The sequence below is a fragment of the Hylaeus anthracinus genome, unplaced genomic scaffold (assembly GCF_026225885.1).
Source record: "Hylaeus anthracinus isolate JK02 unplaced genomic scaffold, UHH_iyHylAnth1.0_haploid 11981, whole genome shotgun sequence".
Classification (NCBI taxonomy): domain Eukaryota; kingdom Metazoa; phylum Arthropoda; class Insecta; order Hymenoptera; family Colletidae; genus Hylaeus; species Hylaeus anthracinus.
Genome location: NW_026534329.1, coordinates 9,030,471 through 9,050,664, shown reverse-complemented (window position 1 = coordinate 9,050,664; position 20,194 = coordinate 9,030,471). Strand labels below are relative to the sequence as shown.

Sequence of the window (20,194 nt, the reverse complement as noted above, 5' to 3'; positions counted from 1 at the left end):
GTTTTCGAGAAAATCGCAAGAGAAGTTCGTGCGTTCTTTATATTACCTTGCGTTAGAGTTGTAAACAAGAAGCAGCGGCGGCCTAGTGGTTAACGTCCTAGCGTCGTAACGGCTAGATTGGTGGATCGAGTCCCTTTCGTGTCTATTTTTTTTCTCTCCTTTTTCCCTTTTTTTCAACATATATCATCGCATTATTTCATGTACACAACAATTCAAAGGAAATATAATGAGAAAATATATTTATTCGCATGATTTTTTATTACAACAAATATTACATTTATAATTGTGGACGAATAAAGGACAAAACGCATTGATTTTCATACATTTTTCTTATTTATAAAACAAGGAATAACAAAAAAATAATAAATAACGAAACATAATTGTATTTTAATTGTCAAATGCATCTTGGGGATAGAAAAGAAGGGAAAAAGAAGAGAAAAAAAATAGACATGAAAGGGACCCGATTCACCGATCTAGCTGTTACGACGCTAGGACGTTAACCACTAGGCCGCCGCTGCTTCTTGTTTACAACTCAAACGCAAGGTAATATAAAGAACGCACGAACTTCTCTTGCGATTTTCACAAAAACGCTTGAGTTGTACGCCTTATTATTTGCACGTTATATTGTCCTAATGAACTAGATGGGTAAAAGTGTGCAAAGTTTGAAGGAAATTCGTGACCCATCACCCGTACGGACTTCTTGTTAGCCTAAACATTCGCTCGATTCCATGCATTTCTCTTTCAGCCACATTTCAAACTGTCGCGCGGTCCAAATACTTCTCTCTCACACGTCAGGATGTCGTCATTCATACTTTCGTTGCACTCACTCTCGCACTCTACACCCAACCATGCTTATTTGACTCTAAACTATATACGCTATTATTATTATTACTATTACTAAATATAATAAATACACTATTTAATTTAAAGACTTTCTACAATTCATACGGTCTGTGTCAAATTCACTGTTTTGAATGTTTTCATTTGTTCATTATACCGTTTTTTAGTATGTGTAAAAAAATGAAAATATTTTGTTATATACTTTTGCGTTTATGAATTTTTTAAAAATAGTACCCATCTGGCGAGCGCTCAGCACTCTTACATGGTCTGGCCACCCTGAACGAAGCGAGTAGGTCAGCGAGAGCAAACTGTGTATGCGACTAAAAGCAAAGGCGTTATTTTAGTTTAACGATTAAATACTGTATTTATTATACTTAGTAATAGTAATAATAATAGTAACAATACTAGTGTATATAGTAATTTAATTAGACATTCTTCAAGAACATTTAAACGCTTAATTATTAATTATGCTTTGTGCCAGTGAGAGTGTTGAAAATGTTGCCGGTGTGTCAGGCCACGCTCCTGAAACACGGAGAAAGAGATCAAAAAGTATTGTTTGGCAACACTTTGAACGGTTAAATCAGGATCGAGCAAAATGTAAAATTTGTGGCAGAGACTTTGCGGTAAAACACGGGAATACGACAGGTGTCATGGGACATTTAAAATCCGCGCATTCGGAAACCGTTCTCCAGCGAGAAACACACAGTGCAAGTACTGCACAAAATGTGCAATATCTATCTGATAATTCACCACGAGCGATGCAATTGACAGAAGGAATTGCACGCATGATTGCTTTAGATCTCCATCCGTACAGCATCGTTGAAGACATTGGATTTCGGGATTTGATAAATATCGCCGAACCGCAGTACAAAATTCCTTCTCGGACTACATTTTCGAGAGTTGTAATTCCGAGAATATACGAGGGTTTAAGGAATTAAATTAAAATCAAATTATGCGAAACTGTACAAGAAGGTAAATTGTTTTTGAAAAATTTTTTATATTAACTTGATATTTTGTATGATACTAACAGATTATGAAATTTACAGACTGTGCATTAGTATTTACCACGGATTGGTGGACTTCGCACGCCGTGCAACATTTCTTGTGCTTGACAGTGCACTATGTAACACGATTTTCAGTTGCACCATTTTATACTAAATTTACATCACATAACAACAAAACATACACACAGACATATGCAAGAGGCAATAGTCAATTCCTTAACTACGTGGGAAATAAACACATAGAAAGAACTTACTATTACTTCAGACAATGGTCTAAATCTGGTTAAAGCCATTAATACCAGAACAAATTGGAAACGAATACCGTGCTTTGCACATTGCTTGCAATTAGTCATCAAAAATGCTCTTAAGGGACACGAGCAATACGAAATAATTCGAAAAAAATGCCACATCATAGTTACATTTTCTGCACGCTCAACAGCAGCATGACAGTGTCTAATAGATACTAAAAAAGCCATAGATCCGAATACAACGCCCCTGCAGTTAATACAAGAAGTTGACACCCGGTGGAATTCGACGTACATGATGTTTCACAGAATAAAGGGTATAGCCGAGTTTGGGGGTCAAAAGTGCCCTTAGATCGATTTCGATTCGCGATGATGTATTCGATAGGTTATTAAAAAAGACTAATCTGTGCCAAGTTTCAAGTCCCTATCTCGACGGGTGGGGGAGTAAACAAGAAAAAACAAAAATCACGATTTTGACCAATTTCTCTTGTCTTGCTGCATGAAAAATTTTGAAAAAAATCAGAGATATTCCAGTTAGTGAGGCACATATTCCAGAATTCTTTCAGATTTTTCAGTTCAAAATCCAAACTGTGAAAAATAAAAAACGCAAAAAAATGATGAAAAATGCCGGTTTTGCATCGAAGGAATCTCAGAACTACGATTATAAAATTACAGGAAGTGTATATTATTGTTATTATTGTCCTCAATTTTGTTCATATTTTTAGGAGTGGTGCGCCGTAGTTGGAAAAATCAAAAATCGATTTTTTTCGCTGTTTCGGTGTGTTAGAGCAACTTGTATACAGAATTTCTGTATACTTTTTATGAAATACATAATTCTTAATGTTTTGACATCGATCAAAAAGTATAGGTATTAATAAAACTAATATATCTAACAATTACAACATACACTTCAGAGGAGGAATATCTTCAGAACTATCTACGATATTTTTCAAGAGCGTCCGTGGCGCAAGTGATAAGGTGATCGGCTGTTGAGCCGCTGGATAATTTTTGAGCGTAGGTTCTAATCTCCAGTTGGTACATATTTTTTTTTTCGTTATTCATATATTTTTTAATTTCTATTAATGCAACAATGATAAATTCTTATTTACAAATAATAAAAACATATTTTTATAATGTTGTAACATGTATTATATATATAAGAATAATTTTGGAGCGCTCATGCCACCGCTCCTCTTGTCAAGTATCTTATCAACTACGATATTGTTTAACACGTCTTACACTAAAGTACTATATGATATTCAGTTTCGAGTCATTTATCTTTAGTTTTGTAATCCTTATTCCTCAGTCCTCATGTTGTGTTATCCTTAGTCCTCATCACTGTCTTCGTTGATAACAGCTGTCACTTGTTCAACGTTAAATATTTTACTCAGAATTTCTGCAGGGCGTACAATTTTTGACAGATACCGAGCATGCGACAAGAAATAAATAATTACTGCTACGTGTGAGCAACAACCAATTGTACGATTACCATTAGTACATTCGCAACAATATCTTTTAATACCTGTGTAGCCTATTGAATTTGGTGTGTAATCAATGTAACATCTATAAGTTTCACTGCTAATGTGACGTGATTTTACTTCGAATTTAACTATATTTTTAGATTCTTTAAGGCACCGAATATTAATATTATTTTCGTCGTCCATCAGTTCTGCTAAATACGATACTGCTTGAGATAATTGATACGAACTAGTAAATAGAATTTTAAGATCGCGTTCTGTCATTTCAGGAAAACCAAGAATTTCAGAAGTTGATAATTGTTTAAAAAGAATCTTTCGCCTATTCCAACGTTTATTTTCTACTTCCACTGCTAATCAACATTTTTTTCAGAAACTATCCTATGAACAATTTCGTCGCAAAGCCCTGTGTCCGAGTTTAAACGTTTTCCGAAGACGTTATTTAAAAAACATGCTATTCTGCACAATATTCCGACCTTTGGAAGCAATTTGTTATCTAACTGATGATGAAGAAGTCGATATTTCTGACCTATGATTCCGTGTATAGCTTCGACAACTCAACGAACCTTTGTAACCTGACGAGATGCATTGGATTCTGCAGTGGAAAGTTAATTACGCTTGCCTTTTAACTCAGGCATAAGAAAAGTATAACCGCAATCTTCTAAATCAGACTTTACGCAAACGAAGCAGTACCAATGAGTGGAAACAACTCTACTAGATGGCATTTCTACGTACTAAATAGATGTATGATCAACGTTACTCAAATCCCTAACAAACAATGGATCTTCACTTGAAGATATAGCAGAAGATGAAGTTGATGATTCGTCAGACAATATATTGAGCGAAGATATTCCGATTGAAGATAATTGATTCGAAGGTATTTCAGTTAAAGTGGTGCCGAGTGAAGTTATTTCAGTCGATATATTTTGAGATGAACAAGAAGGTCCAGCTGAAGAAAAACCTCCGACTGAAGAAGAGGGTGCAGCTAAAGGGACAGTTTTAACTGAAGAACGGGTTGTAGCTAAAGGGACACTTATAACCGAAGAAGAAGTTTCACCTAAAGGAACAGATCTACTCGAAAAAGAGGTTTCAGTTACCGAAGAAGTTTCGACTATAGAAGTCGCCTCAAACTGACGCGGAGAATCTTCAGAATCGGAGTTTGTAACTAACCCTTTCTTGTAAGCGAAGATGCGACACTTGTTACACAATTTATCACCAATAATTACCACTCTTTCTAAAATTCTATAATAACTAACTGCTTCAACTTCCGACTGGATTTTCTTAAACTGACCATGCGATTTGCGAATAAAGATATTGCAACGAATGCACTTGGTATGGTCGGCTTTCCTTTCAAAAAATTGTGCTCCTTCAGACGACATATTGAAAACAAGAAATGAATATACACGGATAAACACAAACACAAAAAATACACGCCGATAAACAATATTTGAAAATTATTATACCGATAAATAATATATGAACACGCGTAACAGTTCACAATATTACACGTAAAGTTAATAGCATTGAATTCGAAATAAGGCACCCGACGATCGTCCGTTGCATTTGGCATTCAAACCAAGACTGACCGTTTTTCGTTTTTGTACATTTCTTTAAAGTAGGATATTTTACAATTGAGGAGGAGTTAGGAGAACTGATCGAAGGTTTTGACAATGTTGTAAAGGTGTTGGTGAGTTCGTCCCGTGATCGTCTTTTATGGGTCGTAAACAATGTAAGAAATAATCCCTATAGTAGCGTTTAAAACTCGAAAGGATCGCGTCAAGCCCAAGCAATGTAATAAACTAATAAACGCGGACGAACATACATTGCCCTCCATTCTCTTTGGCGCGGACGTTTCGTACCCTCATTTTGTTCGCAAGTTACCCTTCCCATTACCTTTCTTTATTGAAAGATCCTAGAGAGGATTTCTCATAGTCCAAAAACAATTTGTATGTTATTAAGGATTGAAACAATTGGCGTTGTGGGCCCCCCTTATAAATGGAAGCCATGCTTACAAAGGTGTTTGAAATGGTCCCAGCAATAATCCAGTTCGCCTTAATAGTTGTCGCTATGGTACATCGGTGGTGGATTCGTTGCCTAAACTGATACCCGTTATTAATATAACTACTCTTGTAGGAAAAGGAATTTAAATGGAAAAGTTTATCAAGTGTCAACGACTATACCACGCATGCCACACCAGTTCTCGTCTGATCACTGAAGTTAAGATGCGTTGGGCGCGGATAGTACTTGGATGGGTGACCGCCTGGGAACACCGCGTGTTGTTGCCACACTTTTCCTTTTTGTCCTTTTACATTCAATACAATGAAAGTGTACTCGTAATATTGTCAGGGTTTTAAATTGACAAATTACCTGAAAGTCTGTGAGAAATAAAGTATGGGTACTAATGATCTAAGAATGCCTTGCCTACTTAACGTAATTTTTTTACTTTTTCTTTAATACGTGGAACCTTGTCATTGAAACATTTCCACTCCGCGATCATTTTTATTACATGAGCTATATCTATACGAATGTAGCATTTTATTGCGGTCTGAGTACTTTTACCAGACAGATGATGTAGAGAGTGGTCCAAATATATTTTCAAACTACATTCATTAAAAGCTAAGGAAATACCGTTTAATAAAGCGAATGAAAAATCAGTTACAGTTTTGTACGGTGCAGGCGCGCCGGATCGTAGCCATTCTTTTATAAAGTAGGATATGGTATTTGTATTATGTTTCTCTGAAAGAGTTTGAAAAACAGGAAATATTCCCTTTGAAGATGGGACAACAGCCTGATATAAAAAAGTTGCACTGGATTTTCCATTCGGTCTTTTTAATTTGTGGACGATTGATCCAGTGGCGTCGATTGATAAAGGTACTTTAGTTTTTACAATATCTTTATATAAATTAAGTTGCATCGGCGACCAGTACATACAATAAAATTTGTCCAGTACTATTTCTCGTATTATACTTGCAAATTCTACATTATATTTCATTTTTTGTAATGACGTAAGAGGGTGGGGAATATAATCTTAAATGTTTATCCATTGTTTTTTGATGGACTTTTCTCAGAACACTGCTATTATACAGGGTGCGGCACAAATTAGTCCCCACGATTTTTCAGCCCCTTCGGATGGTCTGACAGAAAAATGTTTTTTACCAAAGTTAATCAGTATTTAACCGACAAGAAATGGCAATTGCTTAAAGTAAGAAAAAAATAGATTTTCAACAAAAAATCAAGGTCGCCCTCATATCTTTAAATGCAACTGGGTATTTTTAACTTCATAATATTGTAGGCAACGTCGAAACGAATTCAACGAACTGCTATACGATGACTTTCAGATAACCTTGAAAGAAAATATCGCCATGAATCAATTGCCAGAATATTTGAAATAATTCGACGGTACGTAATAGCAACGCCTCGTATTTAGAGGTAAACAAAGGAACGTAAACACTGTTTTAGAACTTAACCCACAAAAAAACAAATTTATACAGAGCCAAATTGAAAACAAAAATATTAAACGTGTACATGTAATTAATTAATAATTAAATTAAATTTTTTAACTGCATCCCATCTTGTGTAACGTAAAGTTCTACTCTTTGTAACAAAGTCTTATGTGTAGCTTTCATTAGAGATCTTCTTGTTACATTTCTACACGCGTGAATTATGCGTTCTTTAAGATTTTCAATACTATCTACAGGTCTTTCATACACAATCGATTGTAAATATCCCCAAAGATAAAAATCTAAAGGGGTCATATCCCGCGAGCGAGCTGGCCATCGAATTGGACCATATGTTCCGATCCACCGATTCCCAAAAACTGTAGTTACGTATGTTTTTACAATTGCACCATTATGAGCTGGGCAGCCATCCTGTTGGAAATATATATCTTTGTTACGTCCCAGTTTATCTGTGACTCTTTCATGGGATCTTCGTCTTCAATTAAAGAGCTAAAGCTCACCTTAACTGTATTCGCTAACGGGAAAGAGCAATTCGGGATTGTAATGATTGTTTTCAAGGTTTAGCATATAAATATGTATTGTTACAAAATAACGAGTTTATATTACAATATCGGTTTTGGAAAATCAAGTATACAATTACGTAGGTACGTTACCGCTTGTCGGTCTTACAGTTTGGTTGTACCAGCTATCTGTTGTGGTCCCAGGGCTGTGCTGTTGCAAGGATCTGTTTGTCGGCAACTATCACTCGCGACACGGGTCTCTACTAATTAACAACAGACTTTCTTCGGCAACGACGCGACGCGCGTACTATTACTCTATTCGTGACTACAATAATTTAGTATTTGACGACCAAAGCGCGACGCTGAGTGCGTGTTCGATTGACGATAAAGGTTCGATGTGATCTTAACCGATTATACGTCGGACTTTCGTAGGTAACGACAACGCGTGAAGTTAACCTGTCCGCGACTACAAGATTTCGGTAATCACCACGATGAGGACGTACTGACAGCGGAATAAAAAAAGAGCTCCGTGGGGCGTATCCACGGGTTTATATACTAGCTGATCCTCGCATGGCACGAGCCGCGTTCGAGAACCTTCGCTTCGGCATCCGTTGAAATCGGGAGGGGTCCCAAGTTCAGCGGATGTGCTGGCGTTGAGCGCTGACGCCTATTTCGCTGATTCGCAAATCGCACGATTCGGTTCCCGAAAAACGGGTTTCCGAATCGTTTGTCAAGCGCATTCCTAAAAGTATCTTATCTTAACTATTCGCAATGTGAGGTCGATGAAAAGGGACACCGGCAGGGTCGGATGTAACATCTTCTTTGATGTTTTCCGGGATCTCTTGCAACAATATTGGAAGTTTATTTCGCAAAAAATTTATGTATCGAGTTGATGTTAATATTCCATCGTAAAAATATGGTCCGATTAGGCACCCGTTTATTATTCCACACCACACATTTATACTAATTTGCACTTGAAAATTACGTTCAGATTTCACATGTGGATTATTTCTTGCCCAAATATGCCGGTTATGTCGATTAAAGATACCATTATTTGTAAACTTTGATTCGTCGGACCATAATATTTTATCTATTATGTGACAAACTAACCACGCAATAAATTCTAAACGTCGGGGACCATCAGATATGCGTAAATGTTGCATTAACGTAAATTTGTAAGGATGATATTTATTATCTTTTAAGATTTTTCTCACACTCCTATCTGTTATGCATGTTTCTGCAGCAATTGCACGAGTAGAAGTATGTGGATTTACTTCAAAAAAAGCTAACACTGTTATAGCGTTATTATTATTTGTTGCTGATTTACGGTGACTACGATGCTTTCCATCTTGAAATTTTCCATTGATACGTAGATAACGTTCAACATTACGAAATGTTTTCGGACATGGATGATTTACATCCGGATATTGTTCCGCATATAACATTGCAGCCTGTCGAGCATTTCCTCTGCACTCATGAAATATTTGTAACATATTTGTTTTTTCACTATTAGTGTACCGGTTCATTGTTATAACGTATCTCGCAACTATGTACTCACAACACTGAACTAACAGATCTTGCAAAACAAACAGACAACAATTGAAGAAATGAGCATTCACAATGTTTACATTCCTTTGTTTACCTCTAAATACGAGGCGTTGCTATTACGTACCGTCGAATTATTTCAAATATTCTGGCAATTGATTCATGGCGATATTTTCTTTCAAGGTTATCTGAAAGTCATCGTATAGCAGTTCGTTGAATTCGTTTCGACGTCGCCTACGTATTATGAAGTTAAAAATATCCAGTTGCATTTAAAGATATGAGGGCGACCTTGATTTTTTGTTAAAAATCTATTTTTTTCTTACTTTAAGCAATTGCAATTTCTTCTCGCTTAAATACTGATTAACTTTGGTAAGAAACATTTTTCTGTCAGACCATCCGAAGGGGCTGAAAAATCGTGGAGATTAATTTGTGCCGACCCTGTATATTATAGAAATTACATACATTTCAACAATAGTCTTGCACACTTCTTCTAGAGGTAGTCCAACGGCCTCCGATACGGCCACTGGCGTGTTAGCTGCAACCAACTTAGTGTTACCGTATGAGGTGAACAACTCCCCACTGCCTCTGTGGCCTGCTCGCAGCCACGCATTGCCTTCGTCGTCCACGGTTATGGGACATGCCATCTCCCTAAAACAGTTCATAATGGCATTTCTCAGGCCATCTGGATACAAATACGCAATGTCGTCCGCTTCTATCAATCTTTCTTCTAATGTCACCGTGGTGTCCCAGCCACTGTAATCGAGGCATATCCCCATAGCCTCCTTGTTGCCTGCACGATCATGGCGAAGTCTATATTTTATATCACCATCTGAATTATTCCCTTCGTCGAACTCTCGTTTATCAGCATCACTGTTTGCATCCCATATCGCTCTCATTACTCGAGCTAAATACGTAGGCGGTGTACCATTAATGGTCCCTTTGTACAGTTTGCTCTCAGGAGACTTTCGCAATACATCTCCTAGCAAGACATAGTGGGCTAGCCTAGTCAGAGAGTCTGCGAATTAAATAAATCGATGTCCCTGTTCCACATAGTCTTCCACTTCTTCGGTTCTGGCTTTAATGCTTCCGTCTACCACACGTCTTCCCCCTTCGGCTCATTTTGCGGCCTGCAGGTGAAATACAAGGCCGTCGATTCTCCTCGCTGCCACTTGGATATCAATCCAAGGCACTGCTTATACCAATCAGGATTTTGATACATAAGAATAGACAAAAATAATATACATACATATAAAGAACATAATAATGATGATTAAACATAAGTGTGCGTAAAAGCACATTAGCCGAAAGTGAAACGGAACGTAAAACGCATAGTGAGTATAGACGCATATCTATACGCACGTGTAGATCGCTTACTGCGTAGTGGTGGGAAATACAAACTGCTTCATAAACTATTTTCATCGATCGGCCTTTTTAAAATTTCGTCAATATTGTTAAATATCTTTGTTGTTGCTCCGCATAAATAGCAGCCCTGTGTAGATGAAGTAGAAGTGACCACATTACAAACTGTACCATCAATCATCGTAAAGGCAAGTTGGTAACAAATGGTAATTTCTGTCCCATTCACAACTGTGTGAAAAGGAACAAGTTTATTCTCCTGATCACGGATATAATTCATTTCTTGCACTGTGTTGTTCGTTGTTTCATGTACAAATTGTAATCTGAATGGACTGCAAAATTGAGGAGATGAAGGTCTCGGATTCTTCCAAATAATGATTGAAAGAATAATATATTTATTTAGAATAAAGTCGCACGCTGTCGCAGGAAGAAGAAGCGTAAAAACAAAAATGCAAATACGTTTAACGGTTTAGCCACTAGTGCCGCCCCATCAATACCAAACGTGACACACACACACATAATAATACACACATAATATAAATGTACCTCATACTCCAACAATGATGTCCGTTTTTGTTCCCTGGTTAGTTGATACGAGTTGCAGAGGCACTAACGATGTGAGGAAAATGTTTGTATCTGATTTGTTGTCATTATCATCTGTGAATTTTTGTTTATATTAGGACCTTGTATAAGTTCTCGCTGTTTTTTTTTTACAAAATAAAAGCTTTATTTAAATTATAAGGAACAAAAACATTTCATTCAAAGTATTGGCCATCACTAGCGACCACTTTCTCCCATCTTTCTGGCAGTATATGAATTCCGCGTCGGAAAAACGACATGTCTTTTGAGGCTATCCAAGAATCGATCCATTTTTTAGCTTCTTCATAAGAATGAAAACGCTGGTCAGCTAGACCATGTGCCATCGAACGGAATAGGTGAAAATCAGAAGGGGCTATGTTAGGTGAATACGGCGGGTGGGGTGGAACTTCCCATTGAAGCGTTTCCAGGTAGGTTTTCACTGGATTTGCAGCATGAGGCCGAGCGTTGTCATGTAGCAAAATCACTTTGTCGTGTCTCTGTTCGTATAGCGGCCGTTTTTCTTTTAAGGCTCGACTTGAAGGCATCAATTGAAGTCGATAGCGCTCCCCCGTGATAGTCTCATTCGGTTTGAGCAGCTCATAATAAATTACACCCTGGTGATCCCGCCAAATACAGAGAAGAAGCTTCGAACCATGGATATTTGGTTTTGCAGACGATGTTTGTAGCGACCGACACGAGCCACCCTCGAAATCAATGTCTCATCACTGGAGTGAACATATATCATGAATTACGCATAAGTCTCATAACACATTAATGGAAACGTGAGGAGGTAGGTGAGGTGGAATTGGCGAAGCCGTAACGGTGGATGGTAAAATAAAAGATATTGATGGGCAATCTCCATTAGAAAGCGCATTTGGCGTGAACAATGTTGATGCATGGCCGGCCTTACCCCACGATTTTCTACGCTTTCTCCCGTCCTCGCTTTCTTGTCATGGGTCTTCCGGGATTTGCCCTCTAAACAATATTCCTCACTTTCATTTTTATCCGAATTCTTTCCTCGGGACGCAGTTTTTTCGTATGTTTCGCCATACTCCGGAAAAATAGATCGTATTCATCCTAGTCCTCGACTTTTTGTGGAGCAGATGAGGATTCTAAAATGTGTGACCGTAAACGCTGATTGCTCCTCATCACACCAATCATTTCCTGGATTGAGGACGATAGTCATCGCTTTCTCGTCATAGGCCTTCCAGGATTTGCCTGCTGTGATATATTTCCCGTTTGTAAGGAATCCATTCCAGGTGCGGTATGCGGTTGCTAGCCTCTTTGTAATCATTGCTGAAACATAAAAATTACTTTAGTATTTCAGGAACTTAGTCTTTATTTATCAATTAAATAATTAAAAAAGCAATAAAAGGCCACATGCTCGTCGTTCGAAGAATGACAAAAATGGCATTTTTTCAACTTTTTAAATTAAAATTGAAGCATATATTTTAATAACGAATACTATTTGATTATGGGATTTTTAAATGAACAAATTCACCTACCTCTGCACCCCTCCCTTCAGCTCCGGAGGCAGTTTTCGAAATGGGACCTTTTCGGCATTCGTCCTGAACGTATCGAAAACAAACATGGTGAATTTCATCGCCCTCCGATGTGTGGAAGTGCTCCGTTACGAAGGGGATTGAAAATTTGCGAGGTGTTCCACCCCCCTCCCCCCCAAAGGGTGCTTATGGGGTGCACGGTATGAGTGATAACATTTTCTGGATCAGGGGAGTGCAGAGAACGCATTGAGCCTAAAATCGAGACTGTCGTCCAAAAATTGTGGATATTAGGGTGGGTGGGGTGTTGTGAGGGGTGAGTTTGTCCGAGAGCGATTTCAAGGTGTGCATTTTGTAGGGGGCATCAAACAGAGTCGCCCCAAAGGTTTTTTTGATTTTTTCACCACCTTCCGTCGCCCCTGGACCCTTCTGAAGTGCCGTTTTTTTGCATTACCCCTTTAGGTAGGGGGGAGAATTAACCCCCCTTTCTCATCAACCCTCGTCAATGCAACTTTGCACACACCCAGAGGACACTTCAAAACTAAACCCTCTCGGAGTTATGACGTTTTAAAATAATGTCTCGTTTTTTTTTACGGCTGGTGTACTATTCAAACTCTCCCTTTACGAATCGAATCCCACTGCCAAGGACAGCTGGCTGAACCATTTCGAGAAATGAAGTAGTTTTTGAAGCTGTCTCTAATTGCGACGGCTTCTCGAACACAATTCCTGCGGATTGGTTCAAAGTTAGCAACCCCTTGAATTTGTTCATTATCAATTCTAATATGCTCCTCGAATGGAGAAATGCTGTTTGTATTATCCCTAAGCATATTGTGGAGACAGATGACGGCCAAAACTATTTTATCTACAGTTTCTGGATTTGTTTGGATAGCCGTTAGAAATACTCTCCAACGCCCGGCTAAAATTCCGAAGGTATTCTCCACGGTCCGCCGAGCTTTGGAGTGGCGATAATTATAAATGTTTTCGTTGTCACTTACAATAGCTGCTCTACTGTAGGGTCTCATTAGGAATGGCTTTAGTGAAAAAGCCTCATCCGCAACAGTCACGTATGGTAATTGCCCCGTTTGTGGAATAGCATATTCATTGTTGGCAAATTTTCTGTCCATACTTGATCTTTCAAATGTTCCTTCATCACTGCTCTTTCTATATGCTCCTACATCAACTAATATAAATATATAGTTAGCATCGACCAGTGTCAATAACATTACCGAATATATCCCCTTATAATTATACAATGCCACACAAAACGGATTCCCCCTTTTTTTTATCTAAATAATTAAAACAAAACAGAAAAAATATAAGTTTATTTGTATGTACTATTTTAAATTTATTTTTCCTTAGTGCTAGTTCTGCAGTTAGGTGGTTAAACATTCGGTTTATTTTATAGAAACCTCGCCAATCGCAATCAAATTTCAATGTTTTTGGCTCTTTGAGTAAATATACCATGTCATTTACATTAAATTTACAAGGTTTCAATGTTTGATCGTAATAAGATTTGCTTCTTTGTTTAGCTTTTTCTAGATTCTGTACCGCAGTTGTCTGTAATTTATCTTGTTTAGGTCATTGATTCCGTACACCGATTCTATTGCACCTCCACATGTCTTTGCATTTTAAAGTGCCATCCCAGTCATATCTCTTTTAGAAGTCTGTGAAATCCAATGGTCCATCATCGGTAGCTGTCAACATAACTAGACAAGAATGACGAACCGGCCTTATGATAATATATGAACCTATGATAATATAATAGCAAATATGGTACTACAGTGCCACACAAAATGGATTCCCCCCCCCCTTTTTTTTATCTAAATAATTAAAACAAAACAGAAAAAATATAAGTTTGGCCGGTTTTATCTTTTAGTATTTGTGAATAATAATAGCTTACATCATGCATGAAATAAAATATCACGCAAATGTTTGCACTTTTCTTTGATGCAAAGTTGGGTTCGTTTTTCAGTATTTCTCATTACTCTTTGCAATATTTTTGTCGATATGGCTGGGATTTCTCTTCGAATATTGCGTTAAGCACTTCAATTGTCGCCGGCTGGTCAGCATACACTATGACGGAACCTCGCGTGGGCGGCCGGGAAAGCCGCTATTTGACACGCTCGGTCGCACAAATCCCACGGACGAAATTTATTTATTCCTAAGGGAATCTGGGCGCCAGTGCAAAAACACGCGTCTGTTATCTTCGCCCTTCCGGCTGCTCAAGCGGAAAGCGGGCTCAGAGGAGGTCGGAAAAGACAAGGAAAAATAAGGGAAACTCTGATCCACGAAAGTGAAATTGGGCTTTATTTAGCCGAAAACCAAAAGGGGGGGAATTCCGCGGTACACACACACCGCAAAGGAAGAAGGTGTGGCGACTACGCGCCGAAGAGGAAACACGACACGGAATTCCCAATACAATTCTAAAACCGGCACGACTTAATTCTATGGGGGCCTCGCAAACAGAGAATCCGCCTTAGAATAAAATACAACCCAAAAATGTATTACGCCGGAAATTAACGGTCTCACGTTTTGAAGGGGCCCTTTCCTTCGAAACGCGGTGCGATCTCAAACCGCGCAAGACCACGCGGGAGATACGCGAAACGGACGGAGGGAACTCCAAGGGTTCTTGCCTCTGGGGGTGATCCTGTCGTGGACGAAAAGTGCTCCAGAGCACACTCACGGACACACACGCTCGATCCGCGCTCGCACACACGCAAAAGGGAAACCCCAACACGTGGGCCCTACCTGGAGTTGACCGGCCTATGTACAAAATCCTCAGACGGTTCTTTGTGTGGAGGGAACTGCGTGGAGGCTCACCCAACACACACTCGCGTAATTCACACCGAACAAACTAATCCTTAACGCGAAAGGCAAGAAATGGAGCGCTCGCTCGCACGTCCGTTGCGTTACGCGACTTAACCGTTAATTATCTCCCAACATCGCGCTTTTCTCGTCGCTGGCTCGTGGCTCTCCCCACCCAGGAGCTTTAAGGGGCTCTTTACGATGTGCCACCATCATGCCATCTTCGACGTCGATGTCTCTTTCCGTTGCAGCTCCGGGGCGATGGCAGAGCTGACCATCTTTCGAGGGTGGCAAGTCCTCTGGGTGGTGGCCACACCGGGGTCCTTGGGTGGAGGACACCGCGACCAGCGACTTGCCGCGCTCGCGAGAGAGGACGCGCGTGGGTCACGAACATGAGGGAAGCGCAAAAAAGGGGGGTCCCTACTGGTTCACGGGCCACACATCCCTCCATACTGTCGCGGACCACCTCCGTGTGGGCAGGAATTTTAGGCAACCACATTATTAGCCCCATATATTTTCCTGCGTCGTTAACGGGTGCAAGATATCTACAATTTTTAAGACGCGAACTAATTGCAAAACTTCGAGAACTAGTTCCATCAAATAGACGTCGTTCGGTGTATTTTATACACGACGGAGTACCGCCGCATTTTACATTGCCAGTCAAAACTTATTTAAATCAATTGTTTGGCACCCGGTGGATAGGACATAGGCCTGCGCCTCAATTGTGGCCACCGCGTTCCCCCGACTTCAAACGCCTTGATTTCTTTTTCTGGGGTGCAGTAAAAGATATTGTGTATAAATCGGGGGTGCAAATCAGGACCACAGAGAAATTAAAACGCCGAATTAACGTGGCATTCGACGCAATTCGAAATTCGCCGGACACATTGTGCAAAGTGCGACGAAATATGAACTTCAGAGTGCAACAATGCATAAACAATAACGGCGGCCCATGTAGAGGCTACTGAACAGGCACGTATGCTGCGTTCCATAAACAACGACGGAAGTGTTCTGTGGGTACGAAGCAGACGCAAGAATTGATGGACAGGCATCGGTGGATATGAAGTATCGGCCAACATCCTGGATATGAATCATCGTTGGTAAGTTTATATATTATCTAAAAATACGACAGTGGAATCATCCCTACCCTTTTCCTGTAGTCGTAGCCTTATTCTTTGAATTGTCTGTATGAAAGAGATACCTAAAAATCTTAGCTACTTACCGGTAACTCCAAATTTCTTGTCGAAAAACGTCGCGTAATTCAGATCTACCTAGGTCAATGCACCTTACACGCTCTTCTGTCCCTTTAAACTCCGTGCTGTGTTTGTGTAAATGGGTGCACTGTTATTCTGTCAGGTCACTACCCTTCGAATGTCAGGTGGCACAGTAGCGGCGCGGTGGTCCATGCCTCTACGTATAGCTCCATACACTCCCAATTTTCCATCAACTTTACCAATTAATTGCGGCTAAACGGTGCAACTACGACATATGGTTTCTCTCAGACTTTTTTTCTCGTCTCGTCGAGTAGAATACATTTATGTAAACAAAAATTTTAACATTAATTTTTATTGTTATAAACAATTTTGCGGCAACTTTTGTTTACAAATGTCCACCGATCCAGAGGTATAGATTCACCCCTATAAGGGGTGACCATTATTTTTTTAACACCCTGTACAAAGGACACATTCACTCAATCAGTCATACAGTGAGCGTGCTTTGCGGTGCGGCGGTAACTGCGCGTATAGCGCATCGAACGGCGACGAGCACGGGAATAAGAAGCGGCGCAAAAACGCGGCGCGTCTTCCCATTGCCGTGCGAGACACGACAAAGCGCGGAGAATTGGATTACCGCTAATCCAATTCGATGCTCTGGAATTCGAAAAGTATCGAATTCCATAACATCATCTGTTTCGTCGCCGACGAGGCGTTGGCTCGCGTTCTCCCTGAACCGTCAAACTTTCAGGCGGACCAGCCACTCGCTTCGTTACGGAGTCTACCCACTGCTATTAACCCCATAAGAACAAAAGGAAAATAGAACAAAATTATGTGGGGGCTCAACGCTAAAACAAAAAAAAAAAAGAAAGAAAACGAAACGAAAGTTGTGACTGGACGGGCGGCTAACCCTTCTTTCGTCCTCGATCCGGTAGACGAGAAAACGGACTTTGGTGGACTTCGGACGGCCTGCGGAGGGAATGATGCCAGGAAGAAGACTCCTTCCAACGCAAAACCCAAAATTTGGCTCGTCGGAACTCCACACTAAAGCGGGGCTGACCAGGAAAACGCCTGCTACGTGGGGTGACTCGACGCTAGCAAAGGGTCCCTTTGCTGCGGAGCGATCAACCACGGAGGCGAGGACGTTACAAGACGAACACAAACAGGAAAAAAACAAAATAAAACAAAATTCAAAATTAAACAAAAATAAAATAAAAATATGTCGAAACCTACAGGAAAAAAAACAGAAAACTAATCTATCTTATGGCTATAAGTAAAGAAACAAAAAATAAATTTTTTTTTCCAAAACATTTTTAATTTTTTTTTTTTCTTCTACAATAATTTTTCGCCTGGTCGTAGCTCCTGTGCGGATAAGTTCTCGCTGGAGCGACAAGACTTGCGTCAGGCCGCCCCTGGCCTGCTGGTTCCGCGGAGCCTCCTGCGGATCTCCTCTCCCCCGTGGAGGTTGCGAGGTCGGTTGGCGCCGACCTTGTTGTCTCCGTTGAGGGGGAGGGCCCTGGGCCCTGTCCCCCTTTGAGTCACGAGGGGCGCGAAAATCGGCGCCCTCTGCGGCCTAGGGTTGACGAGAGGCCCAGAAATCTGAGCCCTCTACAGTCTAGCGTAGACGCGGAGCGCGGGAATCGACGCCCTCGGCAGCGCGCCTGCTGGCCCTGGTAGTTCGTCGGTGGGGGCTGTAGGTCTCCTCCTGCGGCGGCGGCGCCTCCGCGGCTGTCGCCGTTGGGGGTCGTTTCCGAGGGCGACCCCTCTTCCGCCGGATGGGGGCCTCCTTCGGGGTTCCAGGTTGGCCCCTAAGGGGACTGACCGGAAAGGTTCCTCTGCCCGATGGCGGAGGGCCGCCTCTTCGCTTCCGCGTCTGCCTCGGTTCATGCTGAAATGGAACCGAGGTGTTATTATTACGCTCGATCGCCTCTTCGTTCGGGTTCTTGCCCACAAACGGTTTGAGGTCGGAGACGTGGACCTTTGGTGTTGCCGTTCTCACAACAGCGTCTTTCTACACTGTTGCCATTTCACTGAGGTCGAAATCGCGCTTAGCATCCCGATCCCGTATCCTTACATTTGCCAGCGTCGACTCTCAGTCTCTCTTCCTTCTTCATCGAATTGTTTCTTTCTACTTTCGTCGTCGCTTCGAACCTCTAGCTTTGCGCTGGACGCGGTGCGATCTCAGTAGGAGTCACTTACTTTTTTTTTACTTTTTCTTCCGTTTGTATGATGGAAACTAAATTTGTGACGTCACTTGCTTTGTATTATTGTCAAAATGGCGGATTCTCGTTTTTGGGAATGCAATGCTTTGCCCACAGATTTTGTCCTTATATGAGTATATTTTTGGGTCAGTGAGGGCTCATTCGAAAGAGGAATGGCGTCCAAGGAATGGCGCTCTGGTCGTCGTTCGAGTCACAAAATCCTTTTAGTAACCTAAAAATACAACTATTCTGCGGATGTATTTTGCTCGATTTTTGCTCGACTTTGGACGCTCATATTATTAAATATCGACACAATATCGTTCAACCACGACCAGAGCGCCATTCCTTGGACCTTCCTCTTTCGAAGGAGCCCACATTGAGCCCAAAATATGCGAATGGAGCACTACAAGTAAAGTTGTTGTTCCTTGTAGCATCCCAGCCTTCCGGAATGGCATCGTGTATTGTGCCACAAAAACCTGGGGCTAACGCAGACCTCCTGCGTTTTAGGCCGTTAATATAGACCATGTTGCCCAGGGATGAGCCGAAGGCGGAGCTCGACCATACCTGAGCGCTTCTTTCCGCCAGCATAGTCTGTGGGTCGGTCGGAGCAATAACCTCCAAAAAGTCGACCATACCTGCTGTGACTTTTCGTGCCACTCTAGCAGGTCCAACCTTATATTTGGCTGCAATGCCATTCATTACTTGGTTGATATAAGCAGTGATCTGGGGACTGTACTGGAGTCGAGTCTCTATAACCATATCTACTGCATCGGGTGGAAATTGCACCCCTTGGAGCACTGCACGCGCATCAAGCGTCATTGGCTCGAATTCGTCAAATCCAAGGAAATTTCGGTTTGGACGAAACTCATCTGGTAGCAAATGACCAGGTAAAGGAGTCCAGTCCCTGTTATCAGCCAGGGACGCTTCTACACGTCGCCGAGTTACTCTAGGCGACACGTAACACTCGTACACGTTATAAGTGTTACGTTTAACGGTTCAAACGTGCCACCAGTGTCATCATCAGATGCGGTAGGGGCCGCGATTGATGGAGTATTAGTGGTCACGGATTCTCCAGACGCTATGACCGTCCTCCTAATGTTTGAGAAATATTCACAGACGGGCTGTGGTAGCGTCATCTGGCCGAGGTATGCGCCTACGTCACCCTCTGCTCTTAGGGTCCCCTACTTATTCTCGTTTTGTTTGAGATCAATTTGGGAGGCGACGAGGGCGGTTGTGCACCCGCGGAGGAACGTACAGAGAGGGAGTTTCTTGGCCAATCTATCGTCGACGGCTTGCATGTCCGTATAAGTTCTTTCGCATAGCGGGACAAAACTCAAAAAGTCTAGATCTTGACCAGTTAGCTGATTCAAAGCTATACTCCCGGCGATTGGGCCCACAAAATACATGGGGCTCGCCATCTCTGGTGTCTCCTTTACTGCCCGCATGGCAGCTTCATCCTCTAGACGGATTTCCCGAGTC

General features: G+C 41.1%; 1 non-coding gene across 1 annotated transcript; it reads left to right on the top strand.

The window, feature by feature from the left end:
• Nucleotides 1-5,730: 5,730 nt before the first annotated feature.
• Nucleotides 5,731-5,849, top strand: LOC128885801 (5S ribosomal RNA). Its single transcript, XR_008459661.1, has one exon. It is a non-coding gene; the product is annotated as a 5S ribosomal RNA (ribosomal RNA).
• The last annotated feature ends 14,345 nt before the right edge of the window (nucleotides 5,850-20,194 follow it).